Source organism: Oncorhynchus masou, unplaced genomic scaffold, assembly GCF_036934945.1.
Source record: "Oncorhynchus masou masou isolate Uvic2021 unplaced genomic scaffold, UVic_Omas_1.1 unplaced_scaffold_1673, whole genome shotgun sequence".
Classification (NCBI taxonomy): domain Eukaryota; kingdom Metazoa; phylum Chordata; class Actinopteri; order Salmoniformes; family Salmonidae; genus Oncorhynchus; species Oncorhynchus masou.
In genome coordinates this window covers 36,759-51,117 of record NW_027006863.1, presented here as the reverse complement: position 1 = coordinate 51,117, position 14,359 = coordinate 36,759, and the positions used below count along the sequence as shown (strand labels likewise).

Here is a 14,359-nt window from a genome sequence, read left to right as displayed (position 1 = left end):
AGAGAGAAGGACAGACTGAGGGTGAACCCACCTGGTCTCCAGTAACTCTGACAGAGAGAGAAGGACAGACTGAGGGTGAACCCACCTGGTCTGCAGTAACTCTGACAGAGAGAGAGAAGGACAGACTGAGGGTGAACCCACCTGGTCACCAGTAACTCTGACAGAGAGAGAGAAGGACAGACTGAAGGTGAACCCACCTGGTCTCCAGTAACTCTGACAGAGAGCTCAGAAATACGACAGACTGAGGGTGAACCCACCTGGTCTGCAGTAACTCACTACTGATCACTGAGACAGACTGGACAGACTGAGGGTGAACCCACACTGGTCTCCAGTAACTCACTGACAGATAGAGAAAGGACAGACTGAAGGTACAACCCACCTGGTCTCAGTAACTCTGACAGAGAGAGAGAAGGACAGACTGAGGGTGAACCCACCTGGTCTCCAGTAACTCTGACAGATAGAAAGGACAGACTGAGGGTGAACCCACCTGGTCTCCACTCTGACAATAGAGACACAGATGAGGGTGAACCCACCTGGTCTCCAGTACACTCTCACAGAGAGAGAATAACAACACAGACTGAGGGTCAACCCACCTGGTCTCCAGTAACAATCTGACAGAGAATCACACTGACAGACTGAAGGTGAACCCACCTGGTCTCCAGTAACTCTGACAGAGAGAGACAGACTGAGGGTGAACCAATCACCTGGTCACCAGTCACACTCTGACAGAGAGAGAGAAGGAATCACACTGCTCACTGAACCCACCTGGTCACAGTAACTCTGACAGAGAGAGAGGACAGACAGACTGAGGGTGAACCCACCTGGTCTCCAGTTCCCAGACGGTGATGTCATCAGAGATCCAGGGGTTGGAGGGCTCCGGGGAGGTCAAGAAGGGGTCATACCCTACATACTGCTCTGTGTAGTTCAGCAAGCTGTATAGGGAGTCCAACAGTCACATTGCTCACTGACAATACGTACACCAATCACACTGCTCACTTACAATACGTACACCAATCACACTGCTCACTGACAATACGTACACCAATCACACTGCTCACTGACAATACGTACACCAATCACACTGCTCACTGACAATACGTACACCAATCACACTGCTCACTGACAATACGTACACCAATCACACTGCTCACTGACAATACGTACACCAATCACACTGCTCACTGACAATACGTACACCAATCACACTGCTCACTGACAATACGTACACCAATCACACTGACAATACGTACACCAATCACACTGCTCACTGACAATACGTACACCAATCACACTGACAATACGTACACCAATCACACTGCTCACTGACAATACGTACACCAATCACACTGCTCACTGACAATATGTACACCAATCACACTGCTCACTGACAATACGTACACCAATCACACTGCTCACTGACAATACGTACACCAATCACAGCTTTGACTCACTGACAATAATCCACAATCTGAAAATATGCATAGATGTGACAATACGTGTGTGTGTGTGTGTGTGAATCACACTGTGTGTGACTGACAGAGTGTGTGTGTGAGAGAGAGTGTGTGTGTGAGTGTTGCATTACAAGGAAACAGCCAATCACACTGCCACTGGACATTTTTAGCCAATGCCTGTCTGTTGGGCTTGCCAGTGTTGAATCTGAAAGGAGAAGGTGCCAATGTGAAGGCATGCTGCTCTGTCAGATACCCAGATAACGATCAATATGTCAGATACCCAGATAACAATCAATATGTCAGACGACCAGATAACGATCAATATGTCAGACGACCAGATAACGATCAATATGTCAGACACCCAGATAACGATCAATATGTCAGATGACCAGATAAAGATCAATATGTACACCAATCACACTGATCAATATGTCAGACGACCAATCACATCAATATGTCAGATGACCAGATAACGATCAATATGTCAGACACCCAGATAAAGATCAATATGTCACTGACACCAGATAACGATCAATATGTCACACTGATCACTGACAATATGTCAGATGACCAATCACACTGCTCACTACAATGTCAGACACCCAGATAAAGATCAATATGTCAGACGACCAGATAACGATCAATATGTCAGACTGACCAGATAACGATCAATATGTCAGATGACCAGATAACGATCAATATGTCAGATGACCAGATAACAATCAATATGTCAGATGACCAGATAACAATCAATATGTCAGATGACCAGATAACAATCAATATGTAGGATGACCAGTCAAGCTAATGATCAATATGTCAGATGACATGATAGAGTCAAGATAACGACCATTCTGTTGTTTTTAAAGGCCCATTCTACCAGAAAACACTGTGACATGATAGAGTCAAGATAACGACCATTCTGTTGTTTTAAAGGCCCATTCTACCAGAAAACACTGTGACATGATAGAGTCAAGATAACGACCATTCTGTTGTTTTTAAAGGCCCATTCTACCAGAAAACACTGTGACATGATAGATCAGGATAACTGACCATTCTGTTGTTTTTAAAGGCCCATTCTACCAAAAACACTGTGACATGATAGAGTCAAGATAACGACCAATCTGTTGTTTTTAAAGGCCCATTCTACCAAAAACACTGCTCACATGACAATAGAGTCACCAATCACATTCTGCTGTTTTTAAAGGCCCATTCTACCAGAAAACACTGTGACGTGATAGAGTCAAGATAATCACCATTCTGTTGTTTTTAAAGGCCCATTCTACCAGAAAACACTGTGACGTGATAGAGTCAAGATAACACCATTCTGTTGTTTTTAAAGGCCCATTCTACCAGAAAACACTGTGACATGATAGAGTCAAGATAACGACCATTCTGTTGTTTTTAAAGGCCCATTCTACCAGAAAACACTGTGACATGATAGAGTCAAGATAACACCATTCTGTTGTTTTTAAAGGCCCATTCTACCAGAAAACACTGTGACGTGATAGAGTCAAGATACACCAATCATTCTGTTGTTTTTAAAGGCCCATTCTACCACACTGCTCACTGTGACATACGTACACCAATCAAGATAACTGACCATTCTGTTGTTTTTAAATCACCATTCTACTGAAAACACTGTGACGTGATAGAGTCAACTGATAACGACCATTCTGTTGTTTTTAAAGGCCCATTCTACCAGAAAACACTGTGACGTGATAGAGTCAAGATAACGACCATTCTGTTGTTTTTAAAGGCCCATTCTACCAGAAAACACTGCTGACGTGATAGAGTCAAGATAACACCATTCTGTTGTTTTTAAATACCCATTCTACCAGAAAACACTGCTGACTGATAGAGTCAAGATAACACCAATCTGTTGTTTTTAAAGGCCCATTCTACCAGAAAACACTGCTGACATGATAGAGTCAAGATACCAATCATTCTGTTGTTTTTAAAGGCCCATTCTACCAGAAAACACTGTGACATGATATCAGGATAACACCATTCTGTTGTTTTTAAAGGCCCATTCTACCAGAAAACACTGACATGATAGAGTCAGGATAACATTCTGTTGTTTTTAAAGGCCCATTCTACAGAAAACACTGTGACATGATAGAGTCACCATAACACATTCTGTTGTTTTTAAAGGCCCATTCTACCAGAAAACACTGTGACATGATAGAGTCAAGATAAATCACATTCTGTTGTTTTTAAAGGCCCATTCTACCAGAAAACACTGCTGACATGATAGAGTCAAGATAACACCATTCTGTGTTTTTGAAAGGCCCATTCTACCAGAAAACACTGTGACATGATAGAGTCAAGATAACACCAATCTGTTGTTTTTAAAGGCCCATTCACCAAAAACACTGTGACATGATAGAGTCAAGATAACGTACACCATTCTGTTGTTTTTAAAGGCCCATTCTACCAGAAAACACTGTGACATGATAGAGTCAAGATAACGTACCATTCTGTTGTTTTTAAAGGCCCATTCTACCAGAAAACACTGTGACATGATAGAGTCAAGATAACACCAATCTGTTGTTTTTAAAGCTCATTCTGAAAACACTGTGACATGATAGATCACACTGCTCACTGACATTCTGTTGTTTTTAAACCCATTCAAAACACTGTGACGTGATAGAGTCAAGATACACCAATCTGTTGTTTTTAAAGGCCCATTCACCAAAAACACTGTCACAATAGAGTCAAGATAACACATTCTGTTGTTTTTAAAGGCCCATTCACCAATCACACTGCTCACTGAGTCAATAACGACATTCCAAAGGCCCACACTGCTCACTGACAATACGATAGAGTCAAGATAACACCAATCTGCTCACTGTTTTTAAATCAATGGCCCATTCTACCAGAAAACACTGTGACAATAGAGTCAAGATAACGACCATTCTGTTGTTTTTAAAGGCCCATTCTACCAGAAAACACTGTGACATGATAGAGTCAAGATAACCACCATTCTGTTGTTTTTAAAGGCCCATTCTACCAGAAAACACTGTGACATGATAGAGTCAAGATAACGACCATTCTGTTGTTTTTAAAGGCCCATTCTACCAGAAAACACTGTGACAATAGAGTCAAGATAACGACCATTCTGCTCACTTTTTAAAGGCCCATTCTACCAGAAAACACTGTGACATGATAGAGTCAAGATAACGACCATTCTGTTGTTTTTAAAGGCCCATTCTACCAGAAAACACTGTGACGTGATAGAGTCAAGATAACGACCATTCTGTTGTTTTTAAAGGCCCATTCTACCAGAAAACACTGTGACATGATAGAGTCAAGATAACGACCATTCTGTTGTTTTTAAAGGCCCATTCTACCAGAAAACACTGTGACGTGATAGAGTCAAGATAACGACCATTCTGTTGTTTTTAAAGGCCCATTCTACCAGAAAACACTGTGACATGATAGAGTCAAGATAACACCAACCCATTCTACCAGAAAACACTGACATAGAGTCAAGATAACGATCATTCTGTTGTTTTTAAAGGCCCATTCTACCAGAAAACACTGTGACATGATAGTCAGATAACCACCATTCTGTTGTTTTTAAAGGCCCATTCTACCAGAAAACACTGTGACATGATAGAGTCAGATAACGATCATTCTGTTGTTTTTAAAGATAACATTCTAATATGAAAACACTGTGACATGATAGAGTCAATATAACGACCATTCTGTTGTTTTTAAAGGCCCATTCTACCAGAAAACACTGTGACATGATAGACACCCAGATAACTATTCTGTTGTTTTTAAAGGCCCATTCTACCAGAAAACACTGTGACATGATAGAGTCAAGATAACGACCATTCTGTTGTTTTTAAAGGCCCATTCTACCAGAAAACACTGTGACATGATAGAGTCAAGATAACGATCATTCTGTTGTTTTTAAAGGCCCATTCTACCAGAAAACACTGTGACATGATAGACACCCAGATAACGATCATTCTGTTGTTTTTAAAGGCCCATTCTAACAGAAAACACTGTGACATGATAGAGTCAAGATAACGATCAATATTGTTTTTAAAGGCCCATTCTACCAGAAAACACTGTGACATGATAGAGTCAAGATAACAATCATTCTGTTGTTTTTTCTAAGAAAACACTGTGACCAGATAACACATCCCATTCTACCAGAAAACACTGTGACATGATAGAGTCAGATAACGACCATTCTGTTGTTTTTAAAGGCCCATTCTACCAGAAAACACTGTGACATGATAGAGTCAAGATAACGATCATTCTGTTGTTTTTAAAGGCCCATTCTACCAGAAAACACTGTGACATGATAGAGTCAAGATAACGACCATTCTGTTGTTTTTAAAGGCCCATTCTACCAGAAAACACTGTGACATGATATTCCTAAAACCCCAAAACAGCAAGCAATGCAGTCAAGATAACAGAACATTCTGTTGATTTTTAAATGCCCATTCTACCAGAAAACACTGTGACATGATAGAGTCAAGATAACGAACATTCTGTTGTTTTTAAAGGCCCATTCTACCAGAAAACACTGTGACATGATAGAGTCAAGATAACGACCATTCTGTTGTTTTTAAAGGCCCATTCTACCAGAAAACACTGTGACATGATAGAGTCAAGATAACGACCATTCTGTATTTTTAAAGGCCCATTCTACCAGAAAACACTGTGACATGATAGAGTCAAGATAACGACCATTCTGTTGTTTTTAAAGGCCCATTCTACCAGAAAACACTGTGACATGATAGAGTCAAGATAACGATCATTCTGTTGTTTTTAAAGGCCCATTCTACCAGAAAACACTGTGACATGATAGAGTCAAGATAACGATCATTCTGTTGTTTTTAAAGGCCCATTCTAAGAAAACACTGTGATAGAGTCAGATAACGGGTCAAGATAACGACCATATAGGTCTTCTGTTGTTTTTAAAGGCCCATTCTACCAGAAAACACTGTGACATGATAGAGTCAGGATAACGATCATTCTGTTGTTTTTAAAGGCCCATTCTACCAGAAAACACTGACGTATAGGGTCAAGATAACGACCATTCTGTTGTTTTTAAAGGCCCATTCTACCAGAAAACACTGTGACATGATAGAGTCAAGATAACGACCATTCTGTTGTTTTTAAAGGCCCATTCTACCAGAAAACACTGTGACATGATAGGGTCAAGATAACGACCATTCTGTTGTTTTTAAAGGCCCATTCTACCAGAAAACACTGTGACATGATAGAGTCAAGATAACGACCATTCTGTTGTTTTTAAAGGCCCATTCTACCAGAAAACACTGTGACATGATAGAGTCAAGATAACGACCATTCTGTTGTTTTTAAAGGCCCATTCTACCAGAAAACACTGTGACATGATAGGGTCAAGATAACGACCATTCTGTTGTTTTTAAAGGCCCATTCTACCAGAAAACACTGTGACATGATAGAGTCAGGATAACGACCATTCTGTTGTTTTTAAAGGCCCATTCTACCAGAAAACACTGTGACGTCATAGGGTCAAGATAACGACCATTCTGTTGTTTTTAAAGGCCCATTCTACCAGAAAACACTGTGACATGATAGAGTCAAGATAACGACCATTCTGTTGTTTTTAAAGGCCCATTCTACCAGAAAACACTGTGACATGATAGGGTCAAGATAACGACCATTCTGTTGTTTTTAAAGGCCCATTCTACCAGAAAACACTGTGACATGATAGAGTCAAGATAACGACCATTCTGTTGTTTTTAAAGGCCCATTCTACCAGAAAACACTGTGACATGATAGAGTCAAGATAACGACCATTCTGTTGTTTTTAAAGGCCCATTCTACCAGAAAACACTGTGACGTGATAGAGTCAAGATAACGACCATTCTGTTGTTTTTAAAGGCCCATTCTACCAGAAAACACTGTGACGTGTCATTGCAGTTTGATATTTGTTGCCATCTGCTCAGGAATAACCCTCTTTTGTAATTGGCCCTGATGCCATTACCTGCTGACGTAGCTCCTCCTCCGTGGGCTCTTTGACCTCTGGGGCGGGGGCGTGGGCGGGGCTGTGGCTCCGGACGTCATTCTGGAGGCTGTACACAGACTGGAGAGAAACATCCTTGTTACGGAAACGGGTATCCTGTGTTTCTTTTCTCTCCTTCTCCCCTCACAGGTGACAAACATCATTCACCAATCAGTCATCAATCAGAAGACACACCTCCTGTTTCCCTGACCCAATCACACTCCCTTTCCCTTGGTTTAAAACCCCTGTCAGTTGTTTTCTCAGGGGCTCAATCTGTCTGTAGATCTCTGGTTTGGTTTATCAACTACATGTCACTGTGTCTGTTACCATGTGAGTATTGTTTTGGTTATGGTGTTTGACTGTTTGTTTGCTGGTGGGAAAAGGGGGTACCATGACAAGTCACCCGTGGGCATACACTACCCGTAGGTAAACGTCTACATCCCCTAGTTAGAACGGGGTGGACCACCCGCTGTATTTTTTGTTAGTGAGTTAGCTGTATTGAAAGTAGGCTAGTCTAGCTTAGGGGTGTTTTGGGATATTTGTTTATTTCCTTGGGTCCAGCTCAGCCCCTTTTCCTGCCCCCCCCTCCTTAAATAAACATTGTGTTATAGATAGATAGATAGACATCACATCCGGCTCCGTGATTTGGAGTCCCAGCACAATTGGCCCAGCGTCGCCAGGTTTTTCAGGGTAGGTCGTCATTGTAAATAAGATTTTGTTCTTAACTGACTTGCCCTGTTAAATAAAATAAACAAAAAAAGCGAGGGAGAGTTGAAGAGACAAAGATATATTGTGAGTGTGACAGTGTGAATGGGCTGTCCTTGTCTTGCTCCTCTGTATCAGTGTGAATGGGCTGTCCTTGTCTTGCTCCTCTGTGTCCGTTTGAATGGGCTGTCCTTGTCTTGCTCCTCTGTGTCAGTTTGAATGTGCTGTCCTTGTCTTGTTCCTCTGTGTCCGTTTGAATGGGCTGTCCTTGTCTTGCTCCTCTGTATCAGTGTGAATGGCCTGTCCTTGTCTTGCTCCTCTGTATCAGTGTGAATGGCCTGTCCTTGTCTTGCTCCTCTGTATCAGTGTGAATGGCCTGTCCTTGTCTTGCTCCTCTGTGTCCGTTTGAATGGGCTGTCCTTGTCTTGTTCCTCTGTGTCAGTTTGAATGGGCTGTCCTTGTCTTGCTCCTCTGTGTCCGTTTCAATGGGCTGTCCTTGTCTTGCTCCTCTGTGTCCGTTTGAATGGGCTGTCCTTGTCTTGTTCCTCTGTATCAGTGTGAATGGGCTGTCCTTGTCTTGCTCCTCTATGTCCGTTTGAATGTGCTGTCCTTGTCTTGTTCCTCTGTGTCAGTTTGAATGGGCTGTCCTTGTCTTGCTCCTCTGTGTCCGTTTGAATGGGCTGTCCTTGTCTTGCTCCTCTGTGTCCGTTTGAATGTGCTGTCCTTGTCTTGTTCCTCTGTGTCAGTTTGAATGGGCTGTCCTTGTCTTGCTCCTCTGTATCAGTGTGAATGGGCTGTCCTTGTCTTGCTCCTCTGTGTCCGTTTGAATGGGCTGTCCTTGTCTTGCTCCTCTGTGTCCGTTTGAATGGGCTATCCTTGTATTGCTCCTCTGTGTCCGTTTGAATGGGCTGTCCTTGTCTTGCTCCTCTGTGTCCGTTTGAATGGGCTGTCCTTGTCTTGCTCCTCTGTGTCCGTTTGAATGTGCTGTCCTTGTCTTGTTCTCTGTGTCAGTTTGAATGGGCTGTCCTTGTCTTGCTCCTCTGTATCAGTGTGAATGGGCTGTCCTTGTCTTGCTCCTCTGTGTCCGTTTGAATGGGCTGTCCTTGTCTTGCTCCTCTGTGTCAGTGTGAATGGGCTCTCCTTGTCTTGCTCCTCTGTGTCCGTTTGAATGGGCTCACCTTGTCTTGCTCCTCTGTGTCCGTTTGAATGGGCTGTCCTCTTCCTCCTCTGAGTCCGGAATGGGCTGTCCTTGTCTTGCTCCTCTGTGTCCGTTTGAATGGGCTGTCCTTGTGTCCTCCTCTGTGTCCGTTTGAATGTGCTGTCCTTGTCAACACCTCCGTGTCAGTTTGAATTCTCTCCCTCTCTCTCTCTTTCTTTGCTTTGGGGATGCTTTTCTGCAAAGGGGACAGGACGACTGCCCGTATTGAGGGGAGGATGGATGGGGCCATGTATCGCGAGATCTTGGCCAGCAACCTCCTTCCTCAGAAAGAGCATTGAAGATGGGTCGTGGCTGAGTTTTCCAGCATGACAACAACCCGAAACACACAGCCAGGGCAACTAAGGAGTGGCTCCGTAAGAAGCATCACAAGGTCCTGGAGTGGCCTAGCCAGTCTCCAGCCCTGAACCAAAAGAACATCTTTGGAGGGAGCTGAAAGTCCATATTGCCCAGGCTCTGACAGCCCCGAAACCTGAAGGATCTGGAGAAGGTCTGTATGGAGGAGTGAGTTCCAAAATCCCTGCTGCAGTGTGTACAAACCTGGTCAAGAACTACAGGAAACGTTGATCTCTGTAATTGCAAATAAAGGTTCCTGTACCAAATATTAAGTGCTGCTTTTCTGATGTATCAAATACTTATGTCACGCAATAAAATGCAAATTAATTACTTCTCATACAATGTGATTTTCTGCATTTTTGTTTTAGATTCCGTCTCCACAGTTGAAGTGTACCTCATCAAAAATTAGACCTCTACATGCTTTGTACGTCTGAAACACTGACAATTTTACAGGTTATCAAATACTGTCTCCCACTGTATTACAGTAGATTTCTCACTGTTCATATTACAGTACATATGACAATTCATACCTTTCTTGTTTTATGAGGCTGCTTCATCCTTGAGGACTTCTTGATGTCGGCCTCTGTTGTGTTCACACATCCAGGCTGTATAGAGAAACAAGGACACATTTACATCAGTCTTCTCCAGGCTGTATAGAGAAACAAGGACACATTTACATCAGTCTTCTCCAGGCTGTATAGAGAAACAATGACACATTTACATCAGTCTTCTCAAGGCTGTATAGAGAAACAAGGACACATTTACATCAGTCTTCTTCAGGCTGTGAAACAAGGACACATTTACATCAGTCTTCAGGCTGTATAGAGAAACAAGGACACATTTACATCAGTCTTCTCCAGACTGTATAGAGAAACAAGGACACATTTACATCAGTCTTCTCCAGACTGTGGAACAAGGACACATTTACATCAGTCTTCTTCAGGCTGATAGAGAAACAAGGACACATTTACATCAGTCTTCCAGGCTGTATAGAGAAACAAGGACACATTTAATCAGTCTTCCAGGCTGTATGAGAAACAAGGACACATTTACATCAGTCTTCTCCAGGCTGTATAGAGAAACAAGGACACATTTACATCAGTCTTCTTCAGGCTGTATAGAGAAACAAGGACACATTTACATCAGTCTTCTCAGGCTGTATAGAGAAACAAGGACACATTTACATCAGTCTTCTTCAGGCTGGCTATAGAGAAACAAGGACACATTTACATCAGTCTTCTCCAGGCTGTATAGAGAAACAAGGACACATTTACATCAGTCTTCTCAGGCTGTATAGAGAAACAAGGACACATTTACATCAGTCTTCTCCAGGCTGTGGAACAAGGACACATTTACATCAGTCTTCTTCAGGCTGTATAGAAACAAGGACACATTTACATCAGTCTTCTGGCTGTATAGAGAAACAAGGACACATTTACATCAGTCTTCTCCAGGCTGTGGAACAAGGACACATTTACATCAGTCTTCTTCAGGCTGTATAGAGAAACAAGGACACATTTACATCAGTCTTCTCCAGGCTGTGGAACAAGGACACATTTACATCAGTCTTCTTCAGGCTGTATAGAGAAACAAGGACACATTTACATCAGTCTTCTTCAGGCTGTATAGAGAGACAAGGACACATTTCCATCAGTCTTCTCCAGGCTGTGGAACAAGGACACATTTACATCAGTCTTCTCAGGCTGTATAGAGGAACAAGGACACATTTACATCAGTCTTCTCCAGGCTGTGGAACAAGGACACATTTACATCAGTCTTCTTCAGGCTGTATAGAGAAACAAGGACACAATTACATCAGTCTTCTTCAGGCTGTATAGATAAACAAGGACACATTTACATCAGTCTTCTCCAGGCTGTGGAACAAGGACACATTTACATCAGTCTTCTTCAGGCTGTATAGAGAAACAAGGACACATTTACATCAGTCTTCTCAGGCTGTGGAACAAGGACACATTTACATCAGTCTTCTTCAGGCTGTATAGAGAAACAAGGACACATTTACATCAGTCTTCTCCAGGCTGTATAGAGAAACAAGGACACATTTACATCAGTCTTCTCCAGGCTGTGGAACAAGGACACATTTACATCAGTCTTCTTCAGGCTGTATAGAGAAACAAGGACACATTTACATCAGTCTTCTTCAGGCTGTATAGAGAAACAAGGACACATTTACATCAGTCTTCTCCAGGCTGTGGAACAAGGACACATTTACATCAGTCTTCTTCAGGCTGTATAGAGAAACAAGGACACATTTACATCAGTCTTCTCCAGGCTGTGGAACAAGGACACATTTACATCAGTCTTCTTCAGGCTGTATAGAGAAACAAGGACACATTTACATCAGTCTTCTTCAGGCTGTATAGAGAAACAAGGACACATTTCCATCAGTCTTCTCCAGGCTGTGGAACAAGGACACATTTACATCAGTCTTCTCCAGGCTGTATAGAGGAACAAGGACACATTTACATCAGTCTTCTCCAGGCTGTGGAACAAGGACACATTTACATCAGTCTTCTTCAGGCTGTATAGAGAAACAAGGACACATTTACATCAGTCTTCTCCAGGCTGTATAGAGAAACAAGGACACATTTACATCAGTCTTCTCCAGGCTGTGTAGAGAAACAAGGACACATTTCAGTCAGACACTTTTCCACATTTCCAGAACTTCTTAACATCAGTCTTCTCCAGGCTGTATAGAGAAACAAGGACACATTTACATCAGTCTTCTTCAGGCTGTATAGAGAAACAAGGACACATTTACATCAGTCTTCTCCAGGCTGTCCATAGAGAAACAAGGACACATTTACATCAGTCTTCTTCAGGCTGTATAGAGAAACAAGGACACATTTACATCAGTCTTCTCCAGGCTGTATAGAGAAACAAGGACACATTTACATCAGTCTTCTCCAGGCTGTATAGAGAAACAAGGACACATTTACATCAGTCTTCTCCAGGCTGTGGAACAAGGACACATTTACATCTGTCTTCTTCAGGCTGTATAGAGAAACAAGGACACATTTACATCAGTCTTCTTCAGGCTGTATAGAGAAACAAGGACACATTTACATCAGTCTTCTCCAGGCTGTGGAACAAGGACACATTTACATCAGTCTTCTCCAGACTGTATAGAGAAACAAGGACACATTTACATCAATCTTCTCCAGGCTGTGGAACAAGGACACATTTACATCAGTCTTCTCCAAGCTGTATGGAGAAACAAGGGCACATTTACATCAGTCTTCTCCAGGCTGTGAAACAAGGACACATTTACATCAGTCTTCTCCAGGCTGTATAGAGAAACAAGGACACATTTACATCAGTCTTCTCCAGGCTGTATAGAGAAACAAGGACACATTTACATCAGTCTTCTCCAGGCTGTATAGAGAAACAAGGACACATTTACATCAGTCTTCTCCAGGCTATATAGAGAAACAAGGACACATTTACATCAGTCTTCTTCAGGCTGTATAGAGAAACAAGGACACATTTACATCAGTCTTCTACAGGCTGTGAAACAAGGACACATTTCCATCAGTCTTCTCCAGGCTGTATAGAGAAACAAGGACACATTTACATCAGTCTTCTCCAGACTGTGGAACAAGGACACATTTACATCAGTCTTCTCCAGGCTGTGAAACAAGGACACATTTCCATCAGTCTTCTCCAGGCTGTGAAACAAGGACACATTTACATCAGTCTTCTCCAGGCTGTATAGAGAAACAAGGACACATTTACATCAGTCTTCTCCAGGCTGTATAGAGAAACAAGGACACATTTACATCAGTCTTCTCCAGGCTGTATAGAGAAACAAGGACACATTTACATCAGTCTTCTCCAGGCTGTATAGAGAAACAAGGACACATTTACATCAGTCTTCTCCAGGCTGTATAGAGAAACAAGGACACATTTACATCAGTCTTCTCAGGCTGTATAGAGAAACAAGGACACATTTACATCAGTCTTCTCCAGGCTGTATAGAGAAACAAGGACACATTTACATCAGTCTTCTCCAGGCTGTGGAACAAGGACACATTTACATCAGTCTTCTTCAGGCTGTATAGAGAAACAAGGACACATTTACATCAGTCTTCTCCAGGCTGTATAGAGAAACAAGGACACATTTACATCAGTCTTCTTCAGGCTGTATAGAGAAACAAGGACACATTTACATCAGTCTTCTCCAGGCTGTATAGAGAAACAAGGACACATTTACATCAGTCTTCTTCAGGCTGTATAGAGAAAACAAGGACACATTTACATCAGTCTTCTCCAGGCTGTATAGAGAAACAAGGACACATTTACATCAGTCTTCTTCAGGCTGTATAGAGAAACAAGGACACATTTACATCAGTCTTCTCCAGGCTGTATAGAGAAACAAGGACACATTTACATCAGTCTTCTCCAGGTTGTGGAACAAGGACACATTTACATCAGTCTTCTTCAGGCTGTATAGAGAAACAAGGACACATTTACATCAGTCTTCTCCAGGCTGTGGAACAAGGACACATTTACATCAGTCTTCTCCAGGCTGTATAGAGAAACAAGGACACATTTACATCAGTCTTCTCCAGGCTGTATAGAGAAACAAGGACACATTTACATCAGTCTTCTTCAGGC

The 14,359-nt window shown here is 42.2% G+C and overlaps 1 pseudogene; it reads right to left on the bottom strand.

Moving 5' to 3' along the window:
- LOC135531934 (regulator of G-protein signaling 7-like) overlaps positions 1-14,359 on the bottom strand; it is a 58,808-nt pseudogene that overhangs the window by 20,520 nt on the left and 23,929 nt on the right.